The sequence below is a fragment of the Cupressus sempervirens genome, chromosome 1 (assembly GCF_028749045.1).
Source record: "Cupressus sempervirens isolate cs-2001-9-10 chromosome 1, ASM2874904v1, whole genome shotgun sequence".
NCBI lineage: Eukaryota > Viridiplantae > Streptophyta > Pinopsida > Cupressales > Cupressaceae > Cupressus > Cupressus sempervirens.
The window spans coordinates 879,357,912-879,375,296 of record NC_143118.1 but is presented as its reverse complement, the minus strand read 5'-3'; positions in this window follow the sequence as shown (position 1 = coordinate 879,375,296).

Genomic DNA, 17,385 nt, shown 5'->3' with positions numbered 1-17,385 from the left:
CACCTCTGTTGTTGAATGCCCCTATATGTGAACCACCTCTTCTTATAGACTATCCCACTCTTCCCTCATAGTATCATAATCCTCTTATAGAATAGGATGTGGTCCATGTGGTGGATGAGCTAGTGGTGCTAGCAGAGGAACCTATACCTATTGTACCTATGGAGGTATCTATTGTGGCCCTAGCATTGGTAGTAGAATGGGTGGTGCTTGTACCCCTCTCTAGAAAACTTTTCACCCCTATACCCTTCCTCCTCTAGCTCCCCCTCCATCCCCTCCATCTCCTCCCCCTACTCCATATCTACCTCCTTGTGGCTACTAAGCTTGAGGTAGTGGACCTAACACAATTAATCTCACTGGTTGATGAGCTTCCCACTAATGTGCATATGCTAGAGTGACCCCCACATCCCCCTGATCCTCTAATATATGCTACTACCTTCATTCATCACCATGATGATCTGGCTTGTGGAATGGTATTCCCCCATCCCTATAGTTAGCCCACCTCTCAGGATACCACTAAATATGAAAATTTGTCTAGCATGACACACATGAATTGAGTGATAGGCCTAGTCACACCTATGTCCTCCCATGACCACACTAGAAGAAGAGTAATCCCTAGACCTATCATCCTCTATGTCTAATATGCACACATGTGTAAATCATAGAAGAGGTGTGCCCAGATAGTGTACCCTTGGTAGAAGAATGCTTTGCCATCCTAAACTAGAGTGTTAAGCACTCAAACCCAACCAATTGGAAAATTATGCACTACATGGTCTAGCACCATCCTCTAGATGAGACTACCTAAGTATAAGGCTTGTTGAGTAAATTCCTCCTCCATGGCCTCTCTCCTAGGCAACCAAGTCTGTAGAATCAATGATCTATGCCTTCATTTCTTGAAGCACTCCCATAAGTAGGGGTCTGCACCCTTAAGATGTACTATGGCATAATCCCCTAGATAGGACCCATAATATCAACCAAACATCTATAAAAGTGATTATCGGCTCTCTAGGAGGTAGAGTTATGCCACCTCTCAATCAAAGAAGATAACTTTATAGAGTGTGCCCGTAGGTTTGGCCACTTGTAGACATGCTTGAGCATGTAGAGATGAACATGTCCCCACTCCACCTCAATCAGTCTCTGACCCAAAGCCATTGTTATTGGGTAATGTTGTACAACTAAAAGATGACCACCCCCTCCTACAACATAGACATGTAGTTGTTAGTCAATTGTTAGTTTGTGATCTTAGTTTTTCACCCTCGTAGTCTAGGGAATCAAACGCCCCTAGTCTCCTAGTTAGTGACATCATTGCCTTATTTCACCTGTCATTCTTTCTCATGTCTACTACTGATTAGTCCTAATGAACATAGATACGGGTTGGTGGAGATTCCAATTTGTTCAAATGCCAGTATGTGAAGATGAATGTTTTATGTCTCTACACTTGTTGGTGTTTTCACATATAATATTTGTCTACATAGATGCCCCTTGTAGACTCACTTCCTAGAGATGACATTTAGAAGAATGTCATCTGCATGGATGACAATCCTAGGATTTTTGTCCACATAGACGATAGCCTCTCAATTTTCATCTATGTGGAGGACAATTCCCTAGAGTGTCATTTGCATAGACAATAGTCCGGAGACTATTTTCTCCACCCTAACCACCTTCTAGCCACCAAAACATAAATTTTTGAAAACAAAATCAAAATTTGACAAGCTAGGTTTCTTGACTTACTAGTGGTCCCATGTTGGTTGGTCTCTAGTGTACCTAGACATGTTAACCAAGATACAATCACTCAATTAGATCCAACCTTTTCTCTGGGTCTCTACTCTCTAGGTGTGCAAATGAACCTTCCTTGGGCCCTTAAAGGCCTTATATAGGCCCCTAGGGCCCCTTTTCATCCTGACTCTCATTTTCATCCTGACCCTTATTTTTTTGTTCTATTCAATTCGGTCTACCTTAGAAGTCATGCATAAGTTCTAAATTGCATCTCTTCATCTTTTTGTGTTTCCTCTCAATGCTTTTTTCAAGAAAATTGTGCAGAATGGGCCCTTTTTCCCTATTTTCTCAAGGGGGAACCCTCCTCCCTTTTTGTTTCTATGGCATGACTTCTAGGATTTCTCTTTTTTTTGGGGGAACCCATATATTCTTCTCTTTGATGCAGTATTGTTTGAACACTATATCACAGAGGGGGAAAATGTAGACCCTTAAAATCATCCCAAACAGTATATTAATTTATTTAATATATCTTGTAGAACTATAATTATTATTTATTAATCAATTATATTTATTACAATCTTCTACCTATTTAATTACATATGTTCACTTTCCCAAAGTATTTGAATTAAATTAAAATATACCCCCCTAATGTATTAAATTCATTTAATACATAGTGCTTCATAATTTCCTCCTTTTAAATAAATCATATTTATTTAAATTGCTCCACATGACTAATATTTCCTAAACCCACTATTAAATTAAATTCTATTTAATTTAATCATAAAGCATACCTAAAGTCTAGTCTACCATCCATCACTCTCATCCTCCTAAGCCCACCTTTTTAGTAATCCATATTTAGCCTAAGTACCCTTTTAACCCCTTTTATCCCCTAAGTGGTTGCTCACACAATTGTGATCAACGCAATCCCAAGGACCCCTTCTTTCATTAAATTCTCCAAAAGGTACTCTTACACCATTTTCCCCCACTCCTTTTTCCAAGGTTGCTCACACATGTGTGAGCACACCTTGAGCCACTCAAAACTTATAGGCTCCTTTTGAATTTTGCATGGCTTTTCCTTTAGCCGATGTGTCTCATTTGTGGCACCTATGTGGATCTCAAATAGATTCCACCTTCTCAATGCCTCCCTCGAGCCTATAAATAAGACCCCTGTCTCAAGCATTTCTCATCTCCCTTCATTGCATTATTATCATACTATTTTAGTGCTAGAGATTTTTAGAGATTTTCGTGCATTGTGCTAACCTTTCGTAGTTGATTTAGATTCATTTATTTTCATTATTAACTTAATTTACTTTCTTGCATCCATTACCACATCATTTGAATGCTTTCAAGAATGGTTGCTTTCATAGCCATCTCTTGAATCATTTTCCTCCATTTTAACATAGTTTCATATCATTATTACATTTCATTTGAGTTGTGGGATTCAATCATGTGTTTAAGGGAGAGAAAACTCACATACCATAACTTTGAGCATACCAACAAGCCCTTTGGGTTTTCTTGTTGAGATTCTCTTGAGGTTGTGTAAGGACATAGTCAATTGGTTGCATTTGTGTTGTTCAATTCAAGTTAATTATTAGCTCCTCATTTTTCTTAGAGCTTGATATGCATACGATACTAATATTTTCTTGTTTATGTTTACTCCCAATAGGTTAGATTTTCACATATAAACCTACTATGGGAGATAAAGATGCTTCATTATCAAAAATTATGAAACCATTTAATTGTTCAATCACTCAATTATGGCTCCCAAGATGAATAAATTTCCTTAAAGATGCATATAAATGAGAAACACCTTAGAGGAGCCCCCCCATACTTTAGGAGTTGGATTTCCAAGACTTAGAAACCCAAATGCTAAGATTCATGGACAAAGAAATGGTTTTCCTAGTGATAGACAATGGGCATTTCAAAGTAATAGATTCAATTGGTGTTTCACTAGAGGAATGGATAAATTATTTTGAAGATTTTCTATAGAGTTTTTAGGAGGAGGCTCGGGACAATCTAATAAAAGAATTGGCATACTAGGTTATTGGGGATAATAATGATAGTATTATCCCTTTCCATATTTCTCAAATAGAAAGAAAGGGACACATTATAGACACTCAAAAATGGTTCCTATCTACTCTTTCATCACCTTTACATGCTAACTCATCCCATTTTCACAATTCACTAACAATAATCTTTTGGCCAACTTGATCATCATTCAAAATTATTTCAAAATTTTATTTCAACATGTTCTTGATCATTTGTAACCCTTTTAATCAAATATACATCATCTTTGAACCAATTCCTAACCAATTTAAACCTTTCAAAACTGATTTCAAACCATTTCAACACAATCAAAATCACTTACAATCAACCCTAATCCATCATCATCATCCAATTACTTGTATTTATTTTATCATTTGGCTTATCATTATATTAATTTTCCTTATAGGGATAAATAACCCATGCTTTATTGCTATGTCTTTAATCATTTATTTCATCTCATCTTATCTATTCCTCCTCTTTTATTAATTATTCCCAATTAATTAATATTTATTAATTAATTATTCCCAATTAATTAATATTTATTAATTAATTATTCAATTTCTCATGAATTTGGAGATTATTTTAATTTCCAATTTCCAATTTCTAATTTGTGAGGGAATTATGAGTTTTTGAATTTAAAATGCTCGCACTAACATTTTCCCACTAATTGTGCTTTCGCTTCCTATTTTCTAGATTTCACTCTTATAGCTTTCTTTTTCCAACTCTTACACTTTCTTTTCCTTTTCTTGCACCTTCTATTCATTTTTCACTTATTCTACCAAATATTTTTGCATGCTATAGACATCTCTTACAATTTTTTATAATGCGTGATTTTATGACACATTTTCTAATTTAAATATTTTAATCATACAAATTTTCTAAATCACGCAATCTAATTATGAAAAATTTCCAATTGTACATATTTACTTCGAATTTTGCATTTGGCTCTCAAATCCTATAAATTGAGCCTCTTTGCACTTGTTTTTGTTAACCACATTCTTCTAGTATTCTCTCTATCTTGTCATTTTTTCATCATCATATCATTTTCATCTTGCTATCATTTTGTAGGTACATGTTTTCAAGATCAAGATCTACATCAACTTTAACTATGAAGAAGAAAGGAGAGCATAGGAGCTAAATTAGAAGGGGATTTTCTATTGTTTAACCTCTTTTACTTCAAATCAATTTTATGTTAAGATATAGATATTTTTCATATTCTTTTGTGAGATTTATGGCTCTCTCTATTATGTATTCCTACTCTTTTTCTAGTCCCATATTTGATGAACATGACAAGAACATGCTTTACTAATGTGTTTTTCTCTTCTTATGTGTTTGTAGGTACAAGGAAGAAGCTTGGAACACTCTTGGAGTCTAACTTTTTTGTTACATATTTTCTTTTTTTTTAGAATAAAAAATGAACAGAGTCACATAGATCTAATTAGGAAGTGAATGAACACCACATCATCTCATCTAGCTTAACTAGGAAGAAAAGAACAAAAATTTCTTTTATGATTACAAATTTCCCTTTCTTAATAGATCAAATGAACAAAAAATATCATCTAGCCTAATTAGGAAGATCAAAGAACAACAATTATTTTCTATGCTCTCAAATTTTCCTTTCTTACTAGACCAGTGAAAAAAAACATCATATAGTCTATGTAGGAGGATCAAAGAGCTCTACAATTCTCACTTAGATTTAATTAGGATGGAAAAGAACAACAAATTTTTATATGTTATCAATTTTTTATTTCTTAATAGGTTAAGGAATAAGAATTACCATGCAATTTGTCATTTTTTAATTCCAAAGGTGTTATAATGTTTAGAATAATTAAGAGGGGGATGAATTAGTTATCCAAGGCCCAGATGTACTAATTCAACAATGAAACACTTCAAACTACTTCATATCTAAGCATCCATTAGTTTAGCCTCTCTAGCAGATTATCAATAACATTAACTAGCAATCCACAATCCTAATAATAACATACTTGTAGAATGTAAAACATTAATAGTAAATCATCACACATAAAATCCACACAAGTTTGACACTAGGATTTAACATGGAAACCCAATTTGGAAAAAACCACGAGTAACATGTCACCAATATTTTCACTCTTCTAAAGTGATCTCTTCAGTATCCAACCTTGTTAAAGGTTACAAAACACACTATTAAAAGTGAGCTTCTTAAAGGATTTAATCACCCTATTAGGAGTGGCCTTGTTAGAGGACTTTAGAACATTCAATTAGAATGTCATTTGATTCAAGGATTTATATATTTGTTAGGTAAACCTTGATTAAAGGATTTTAATACTGATATAATGGTTAGAAAGTAAAAGTAGGATTGATCTTACTAATACAACTCACTTTACAAATACAGATCACAACTTGACTCACGTGTTGATACACTTGTTGGAAATTTGATTGAAAATATCATTGTTGAAGAATGAAGTAGATTGTTTGCAAAGAGAGAGATTGTTGATAAAGAATGTTTTCAATCATTGTTTTGTCACTGATGTCAAACCTAATATTTGCTAGAACGAAAATTTCTTATAAGATCCAAGAAAATGTAAAATCTAGTGTGTGTTGAGTGATACAAAAGAAGTTGTGTAAGTAATAGGTGCCAAGCATCAAAAAAATGTTAGATTGTGGTGACTGATCAGGAAAGTATTGTACATACTTCATAAATTCTTTGGGCCCAAAAATAATAATTTTGGGCCCTATTTTATTGAGATTTTGGGCTGACATGTAATTATTAATTATAACCCTAAAGCGGTTAAAATACTTGTATAAAAGGACTTAGGGTTAGGGATTTTTTCATAAGATGTGATGCAAAATTGGTTCTTGCAGCACTATTGAGCTATAAGGGGTTACAAATTGTAATCAGGTTGTAATCACTAGATCATAAAAATATTAGACTTGTTGTTTGGTGGACATAACCTAGGGATTGGGTGAACCACGTTAAATCTTAATGCCTTGTATTCTTTTCTATGTGATCTATTATTTTCTGTTATTAGTTATATTTGCATGTAATTATTATTTATGTCTATGGTTTAATCCTAACAAGTGGTATTAGAGCCTAGTTATTTTTCAATTATCCTCTACAGGAAAGTTTCACAGTTGAGTTGGAGTTTCACGGTTGAGTGGGAGTCTCGTGGTTGAGTGGGAGCAATGGCAAATGGGGGTAAGCTGAGGGTTGATAAGTTTAATGGGTAAAACATCCAATTATGGAAGATGCAAATGGAAGACTATCTGTATCAGAAGGATTTATGGAAGCCATTGGAAGGTAAAGCCAAGAATCAAGGATATATGTCAAATGATGAATGGGATCTTTTGGAGAGAAAGGAACTTGGAAGCATTCGATTATGCCTAGCACCATCGGTGGTATTTAATATTACAAAAGCAAAGATTACAAAAGAATTGATGAAAACCCTAGCAATACTGTATGAAAAGCCCTTCACTTCAAACAAGGTATTTCTCATGAAGTGTTTTTTTAATATGAAAATGGCAGAAGGTGGATCTGTTATAGATCATTTAAATGAGTTTAATACTATTACTAGTTAGTTATCTTCTGTGGGTATCAATTTTGAAGAAGAAATTAGGGCTCTCTTGTTTTGTGTTCTTTGCCTAAAAGATGGAATGGCTTGGTAATGACTATGAGTAATTATGTTCCTGGATCTAGTACCCTAAAATATTATGATGTGATCGGTGTTATTTTGAGTGGGGAAACTCATAGAAAAACCTCAGGTGGATCTACACCGGGAAGTTCTTTAAATGCAAAAACCAAGGGTAGAATGACTGAGAGAGGAAGTAATTCTAAAAATCATGGGAAATCAAGAGTAAAGTCAAAGGGGAGGAGGTCTCAATTGAGAAGACCAAATGACTACTAGTACTATGGAAAATCAGGGCACAAAAAGAAAGATTGTTGGAATCAAAAGAAAAATGAAGGAGATAAATCAGATGGAGACAAGGAAGCAAATTTGGTAAGTAAAAAATCCGAAGAGGATGCTTTGCTTCTATCTTTAGAAAGTGTTGATGATTCTTGGGTTGTAGATTCTAGTACTTCATTTCATGCTACACCTCATAGATATTATTTCATTGATTATGTCAAAGGGGATTGTGGGCTTCTCTATCTGGGGGATAATGAACCCTATCAGATTTTTGGAAAAGGAAAAATTAAGATTAAGTTATAGAATGGGAATCATTTGCTACTACATGAGGTAAGACATGTTCCAAGGCTGATTAGGAATTTAATTTTAGTAGGGCAACTCGGTGATGAGGGTTGTGTAGTTACTTTTAATGATAAAAATTGGAAGGTTTCAAAAGGTTCCCTTGTAGTAGCAAAAGGTGTGAAAGTAGGCACTTTATATATTTGTACAAGTCATATTTTTCCTTCTACTTTAATTATTTTAGAGAAAAATGAATGTTCAAGAACAATTGTTGCAGTTGAGTAGGGAGAACAAATAGTTGCTATAGATTCTGATACAGTATTGTGGCACAACATACTTGGGCACATGAGTCAAAAAGGTATGAAATTACTTCATTCAAAGAAAGTTTTACCAAGTTTGAAATGTGTTAATATAGATTTTTATGAAAGTTGTGTGTATGGAAAACAAAAGAGAGTGAGTTTTGCAAAGACTAAGAAGGAAAATAAAAGGGATAAATTAGAGCTTGTGCATACCGATGTATGGGGACCAGCTCAGGTATCTTCCCTTGGTGGCTCTCATTACTATGTTACATTTATTGATGACACAACTAGAAAAGTATGGGTTTATTTCCTTAGACAGAAATATGATGTATATCAAACTTTTAAGAAATGGAAATGCTTGGTTGAAAATGAGATTGGTAAAAAATTAAAATGTCTCAGATCTAATAATGGTGGGGAGTATTGCAGTCATGAATTTGAAGATTATTGCTCCACTAATGGTATTCATAGACAAAAAAGTGTTGCAAGGACTCCACCGAAATATGGAATGATTGAACACATGAACAAGACTATAATAGAACATGCAAGAAGCATGAGGTTACATGTTGGGTTTCCCTTACACATGTGGGTGGAGGTTGTCAATATTGATATATATTTGATTAATAGAGGTCCCTCTACTCCTTTGGGTTGTGGTATTCTAGAGGAGGCATGGACTGGTAAGAAGGTGAGTTATTTTTTTCTCAAAACCTTCAGTTGTGAAGCATTTGCTCACATAGATTTTAAAAATAGAACCAAGCTAGAAGCTAAGTCAAAGAAATGTGTATTTGTTCGATATGGCATTAATGAGTTTGGTTATAGGCTTTGGGATTTTGAAAATCATAAAATTATAAGAAGTAGGGATGTTGTATTCAATGAGAAAGTGTTGTACAAAGATCTGTTGCAACAACATGAGAAGAAAAAAGATGATTATGTAGTGCTGGATGATACTCCAAAAGCTGATGTTTCAGCCATTCCTCATGATGTGCAACAATTGAAATAACAAATACCACACACATCGATGAATGTTAGATGGTCAAAAAAGATTTTCTCCCTCTTTATTTTCTATTTTACTTACTAATGCTGGTGAACCTAAAAGTTATGATGAAGTTGTGCAGGTGGATGCTAAGATTCAGTGGGAGTCTACAATGAAAGATGAAATGGGCTCTTTGCTGAAGAATAAGACATGGGATTTGTGCAAATTGCCTCCAGGTAAAAAGGTTTTACAGAATAAGTGGGTTTATAGGTTGAAAGAAGAGAATGGAGGTAAGAAAAGAATTAAAGCTAGGTTAGTTGTAAAAGGATTTACATAGAAAAAGGGAATTGATTTTGATGAGAGTAGTCAAATGGATTCTTAGATATTTGAGAGGAACATCCAATAAGTGTTTACACTTTGGGGGCTCTACTACTAATTTACAGGGCTATGTTGACTTAGATTTGGCAAGGAATATTGATACTAGGTGGAGTACTATAGGTTACGTCTTTACTATTGGTGAGGCAGCTATGAGCTAGGTTTCTAGGTTACAAAAGATTAATTATTTATCCACTATAGAGGTAGAGTATATAGCTGGTACAAAGGCAAGCAAGGAGATGATATGGCTTCAAATCTTCTTCCAAGAATTGGGACATCATCTGAAGGATAATTATTTGTTCACAGATAGTCAGAGTGACATTCATCTTGCAAAGAATTTAGCTCTACATTCAAAGACCAAACACATACAGTTGCGGTACCATTTTATTCGGTTAGTTTTAGAGGATGGATAGTTAAAGCTTGAGAAGATACATACCAATGACAATCCAACAGATATGTTGACAAAGGTAGTAACAAGGGAGAAACTGAACTCCTCATCAACTTTGGTTGGTCTTCTAGACTAAATATGAATAAAAGATCAGTAGAGTCCAAGGTGGTTTGATCTAGTGGGAGCCCCATGTGGTAGTGGTATTACTATAGGAACAGTCTCCAAGTGGGAGATTGTTGTTTAGTGTGGAGCCTGATCAGTCCCCAAGTGGGAGATTGTTAGATTGTGGTGACTAATCAGGAAATTATTGTACATACTTCATCAATTCTTTGGGCCCGAAAAAATAAAATTTGGGCCCTATTTTATCAGGATTTTGGGCTGACATGTAATTATTAATTATAACCCTAAAGTGGTTAAAATACTTGTATAAAAGGGCCCAGGGTTAGGGATTATTTCATAAGGTGTGGTGCAAAATTGGTTCTTGCAGTGGTATTGAGCTATAAGGGATTATGAATTTTAATTAGGTTTTAATCACTGGATCATAAAAATATTGGACTTGTTGTTTGGTGGATGTAGCCCAAGGATTGGGTGAACCACATTAAATCTTGGTGCCTTGTGTTCTTTTCTGTGTGATCTATTATTTTTTGTTATTGGTTATATTTGCATGTAATTGTTATTTCTGTCCATGGTTTAATCCTAACAAGAAACTTAGTATGGCAAGTGAATCCATAGTAGGTGTCAAGTATCAGTAAAACATAGTTGGTGCTGAGTAACACAATATGTGTTGAGCACCAGAATTTCAATAGTGTCAAGCTACAACATTATGTAAAAAGTCAAAGACTCACCAAATCTGAGCTAACAAGTTTGTTACCTTGAATTTTGTGAAATAGATGGAGGATAAGGATGATGAGCTAGTGGCACAAAATTTTAGGAAAATCATTTTTGGGTGAATGCAAGAGGATTTTTCATGATATTTATAGAAGGAGAAAGATACGAGGTATATTCATTGAATCCTACCTAATCCATTCAATGTAGAAGAAAGAGCAAGAAGAATTGAGCAAGAAAAGCATTTCCAAAATTCTATTTAAGGAGTCACAGGCCAAGAAGTTAGAGTAATTGGGTCGAAGTTGTTGAAGGGTGTCAAGGAGAAGACATTGAGAAGAAGGAAGAACAGAGCAAAGAGACTCTGCTTCGATAAGGGAACATATAGGAGATTGCACTAGTATATTGAGCATTGAGACTCAAGGAGATGAAGCTTGAAAGGGGAACAAGCTGTCAAAGCTGTAGAGACTTAAATCCAAGCAAATTGTGAAGAACTAAATAGAGATCTGAAATTTGCAAGTTAAGTTGTGAGTTGTATCAGGTCAAAAGCCCTTGTTGTTTCTCTCTAAGAATTGTGTCAGCTAGGGTAAAATCCTATGGATTTAGTCTGGTTTAACAACTATTTGTAAATCTTTTAATAGGGTGGCATTCCAAGTGAATTTTCTAAAGTCCTCTAACCAAGCCCACTTCTAATAGGGTGGTTAAATCCTTTAACCAGATTATAGTTAACAGTGTGTTGTAGCCTTTAACAAGGCAGGCCTTTCACAGGGCATCACTTCAGAAGAGTGAGAATTGAGTAGCATGTTACTGGTGGTTTTTGGCAAATAGGGTTTCCACATAAATCAATGTGTTATGTGTTGATCTTTCATGTCTTATTCTTGCATGTTGATTTTATAGTAAATTGCTAGATTAGGAAAGTTATAGCTTGGATGCATGAACAATTTAATGGGCTCACTTTACTTGATGAAAAAAGTTTTAATTTGACATTTGGACCTTGAATAACTAATTCACCCCCTCTCCTAGTTATTCTAAAGCATTTTTAACAATTGGTATCAGAGCCATCTGTTGATTTAGTTTAAAGATACTAGAAGCAGGAAGATCAAGATGTCCAAGAGAGAAGTTCCCAAGCTCAATAGAGATAACTTTATTGCATGGAAAAATTTGATGAAGTTGCATCTTGGATTAATAAGTGATCATGCACAAACCCCAATTGAAGTAGAACATGTTGATCTAGTTTTACCCACTATAGAAGATATGGAGAAAAAGAAGGAGCACAATCAGGCAATGCTAGAGATTGCCTCTGCCCTCAATTATGTTGAATTTGATGACATCAAGAGATGTGACTATGCATTCAAGATGTGGAAAGCCTTGAGTGATATCTATGGAGGAGATCAAAATGTTCAAAGAGTAAAAAGAGAAAAGCCTCAAAGGAAAGTTTGATGATACAAAAATGAAGGAAGGTGAAAATGCTACTCAATATGCCCCTAGAATGAAAGAAGTAGTAAGTGCAATAAGAAGTTTAGGTAGTCATTTAGAAGATGACACTATTAATAGCAAACACTTTAAGAACCCTACTTCCTATCTATGCTATTAGAGTTTTAGCCATCCAAGAGTTAAGGTGTGTACCAGAAAACTAACTAACTTTTGAAGGTATAGTAGGAAGACTCACTACATTTGAGTTGTCCAATTTTGATAACTATAGACCCGAGAATCTTGAATTTTATTTCAAGGCCAAGCTATCATTGAAAGACACTAAGGAGGTGAAACCAAATAAGAAGAAGAAAAAGGTAAATTATACATCCAATGATAATAGCACAGATGAAGATGTGGAACAATTGGAAGCACTACTGGCTAGAAGATTTCACAGAGGCAAAGGTAAATTCAAAGGTAAGCTTCCTATCATTTATTTTAATTGCAATGAAGTAGTACATATTGCTGCAAGATGCACACAAAATAATAATTATAGAGAAGGCAACAAGACCAAGAATAGAAGAGAAGATGATGGCAGAGATTACAAAGATAAATGCAAAAAGTGCTACATTGTTGAAGAAGAAGATTCTAATGAAAATAATGATGAGGTAGTCTATGTAGCCATGAAAGATGAGTCAAATGAAGATAAGGCAATAGCAATGGTAACCTTTATGAACAAAAATGACAAATGGATCATAGATAGTGGATGCTCACCTTAAATGACATGAGATAAAAGTAAGTTTATTACCTTCACCTAGTATGATGGAATTAGTCTTAGATTTGGAAATAATGCACCATGTCAAATCAAAGGAAAAGGTTCTATAAAACTTACAAAGAAAATTTCATGTTATAATGCATACTATGTTGAAGGATTGAACTAAAATTTGCTGAGTGTATCACAGTTAGGCAATGTAGGTTGTAAAGTAGAATTTGGAAATAAATCTGCCAAAATCTATGACATTGATGGAAACCTGATAGGAAAAGGTGAACAAAATAGGAGTAATCTATTTTACCTAGATATGAAAGATGCAACAACCTATCTTATTGTAATATTTGATGATGTTTGGTTATGGTATAAGGGGCTATGTCATGTTAACTTTGATGATTTGATTAGTATTAGCAAAAAGAAGAAAGTCAAAGGTTTGCCTAAGCTGAAGAAGCCTGAAAATACCATGTGCAAACAATGTCAACTAGGAAAGATGACCAAGTAAAGTTTCAAAAGAAAAGTCTACACTTCCAAAGAAGTATTAGAACTGGTCCATACAGACTTATGTGCCCAAATCGAAGTACAAAGATACCAAGAAGACAGATACATAATGTTGTTTGTGGATGACTACTCTAGGATGATGACTATCATGTTCTTAAAGCAAAAATCTAATGCATTTGAAATGTTTAAGTGGTATTTGGCCAAGGTTGAGAAGGAAATAGGAAAGAGTTTGAAGTGCCTAAGATCAAATAGTTGAGAAGAGTTTACATCAAAGGAATTTGACATATTTTGCAATGATAAAGGAATTAAAAGACAAACATCATCACCTAGAACTCCCCCATAGAATGGCATTGTAGAGAGAAGGAATAGATCAGTGATAGACTATGCCAAAACGTTAGTGATGGAGAAAAATGTTTCTCTAAAGTGTTGCAGAAAAATTGTAAGTACAACTATCTACACCTTGAATTGAGTTCAAGTCAAGAAAGGTACAAATACGACACCTTTTGAATTATGGTATGGTCACTCACTCAATGTAAAACATTTCAAAGTGTTTGGTTGTAAATTCTATATTCTTAAAGATTCTAGAAATGGCAAGTTTGATGTAAAGAGTGATGAAGGCATATTTCTTGGATACTCCACTAGAAGCAAAGCATATAAGTATTTGAATACTAACACTAAGAAGATTGTGGAGAGTCCAAATGTAAATTTTGATGAGCATGCAAAAGTCCAAGTTGATGAATGCAAGAAACTAGAAGACTATATATCTTTTGTATACTTCTATGAAGGAATGCCTACTGAAGATGAAGTTGCCAATCATGTTGAGAATCAGCAGCAAGTTTCAGTATCAGTCGAGTCATAGCTAGTGAATGTAGAGCTGCACTCAGAAGTTGAGTTACATAATAAAGAAAATGCACATTCTAATTCTAAAATTATTACACATGAAAGAGATGATAAAATACTAGATAGAGATGTGCTCAATGACTCTAAGATGAAGGATCAAACATGGAAAGGATGGAACCAAGACTATCTAAGTATGTGAGAAGGCATCACCCTACTAAAAAAATCAGTGGTGACAAGGAAGGTAGACCAATGAAAAAGAATAGATTAAGGAATGAATCATGTTTGCTAAGCAAGATTAAACTCAAAATATTGAAAGATGGACTGCAAGATGATAATTGGCATAAAGCTCTGGAAGAAGAGATAGATTAGATAGAGAAGAAAAAAACCTTTACCTTAGTTCCAAGACTAGCTGATAAGAATGTGATTGGTACCAAATGGGTCTTTAGGAACAAGATTGATGAGAATGGTGATATCACAAGAAATAAGGCTAGACTAGTCTACAAAGGCTATGCATAAGAAGAAGGACTGGACTATGGGGAAACATTTTCTCTTGTTGCAAGAATAGGAGTGAGAACACTACTTGCATATGCTACTTATAAAGGTTTCAAAGTCTACCAAATGGATGTAAAGTCTACTTTTTTGAATGGTATACTAGATGAAGAAGTCTACATAGAACAACCAGAGGGATTTGTTGATGACAACAAAAAGGATATGGTTTGTAAACTACATAAAGCACTCTATGGTTTGAAACAAGCACCTAGAGTGTGGTGGGAGAGACTACACAAATATCTTGTGAAGATAGGATTTGAGAGAACAAATGACAATAGCAACCTATATATCAAGGCAGAAAGAGGTAAAGATATTTTGATATCTAAAATCTTTGTTAATGATATAATATTTGGAGGAAAAGATGTCCTATGCAAAGACTTTTCTGATCAAATGAAACATGAGTTTGAGATGTCAATGTTTGGAGAAATAAAATTCTTTATTGGATTACAAGTACATCAACTAAAGCATGGTATATTTGTGACCCAATCAAAATATATCAAGGAGATACTCAAGACTTTTGGATTAGAAGACTCAAAACTAGTTAGTGCACTAATGGTAATAGAACATAAGTTATCCAAGAATGATGAGTCTTTTGAAGTAAATCAGACCATGTATAGATCAATGATTGAAAAGTTGCAGTATGTTGTGCATAGTAGACCATACATTACATTAGCTATTGGAATAGTGGCGAGGTTTTCTACTAACCCAAGAGAAAATCATCTGATGGCAGTATAAAGAATATTGAGGTATCTAAAAGGAACACATGACTTTGGCTTATACTACAAGAGAAGTGAAAAGTTTGAGTTGAAAGCCTACACTAATGCAAACTGGGGAGGTAATATTGATGATAGAAAAAGCACCAATGGAGGAGCACTTTTCTTAGGTAAAAGATTGGTTACTTGGACCAGCAAAAAGAAAAGTTGTACCTCATAGTCCACAACAAAAGCTAAATATGTTGTTGCTTCTATCAACTACACCAATATTGTATGGATCAAATATTTGTTGCAAGGTATGAAGGAAGAGGTAAATGAACCTATGATACTCTATTGTGATAACACAAATTCCATCAACATATCAAAGAATCTTGTGATGCATGCTAAAACAAAGCACATTGCAATTATCACTATGTAAGAGAATTGGTGGAAGACAAGAAAGTAAGGATGGAATATGTTAGCTCAAAGGAATAGATTGCTGACATCTTCACAAAAGTAATACCTTAAGATGCATTTGAGTATCTTAGAGGTAAGCTAGGGGTGATACCCCTATCCAAGGCTATTTGAGCAATAGCAAAAATGCCCTACATCAAATAAGTTGATTGTTGAAATATTACAAATTGATGTAGAGGACACTTACTTGAGGATTTTACCTGAAGTAACTAAAGTGTTGAAGTTCCAAATTAGTCACAAGCAAGGTGATAGAGGGAAAAATTGGAGTATGTGCAAATGCTAGACTTGCATGTTAAGATGCTGAGATAATGTATCTTTGGCATTGTTGCCAAAGAGGGAGAAATAGCAAAAATTGAACAATTCATACAAAGGGAGAAATGAAGAAACAAAAATGTAAGAGAGGGAGATGTGAAAAATTGATGGTAGACATGCAAAAGATTGTTTATAGAAAAAAATAGCAAAAGGAAATAGCAGCTAAGAGGGAGAAGTAGAAGTAAAGAAATCATGATAGCAGATCAGAGAGGGAGATGTGAGAATTGATGAAATAAAAAATGGTAACACAATTTATTTTTGGCATTTGATTTACTATTTTAACCTAGTTAGCATTTTGATAACTCAGTTGATCAGTTTGGTTTTCCATCAATGCCAAAGAGGGAGATTGTTGGAAATCTGATTGAAAAGATCATTGTTGAAGAATAAAGTAGATTGTTTGCAAAGAGGGAGATTGTTGATAAAGAATGTTTTCAATAATTTTTTTGTCACTAATGTCAAACTTACTATTTTCTAGAATGAAAATTGCTTATAAGATCCAAGTACTATCACTTAGTTAATTGATGAAGAGGATTTAATCCATAATATGTAACAAAAGTACCTAAGGGAAAGGTTGAGTTATGGTTTTGTAATGAAGTACAAGGATCAGTTAAGAAAATGGTAAAATGATGTATTGATAATATACTTGAAGGTATAGAGGTTGGCCACACTTAGAAACTTTAGAATAAAAATTTGTAACAAGGTTGTCTACAAAGCTTGAATAAGTTCATTACTGAGTGTCGAGCAAGCTAGTTCATACTGAGTAGATTTTCAGTTACTGCCAAGTAAATGTAAAATCTAGTGTGTGTTGAGTGATATAGAAGGAGTCGAGTAAGTAATAGGTGTCGAGTATCAAAAAAATTAGTGGATGTTGAGTGATAAACTAGATGGAGGATAAGGATGATGAGCTAGTGGCACAAAATTTTAGGAAAACCATTTTTGGGAAAATTCAAGAGGATTTTTCATGATGTTTCTAGAAGGAACAAGATATGGGGTAGATTCATTGAATCCTACCTAATCCATTTGATCTAGAAGAAAGAGTGGGAAGAATCAAGCAGGAAAAGCATT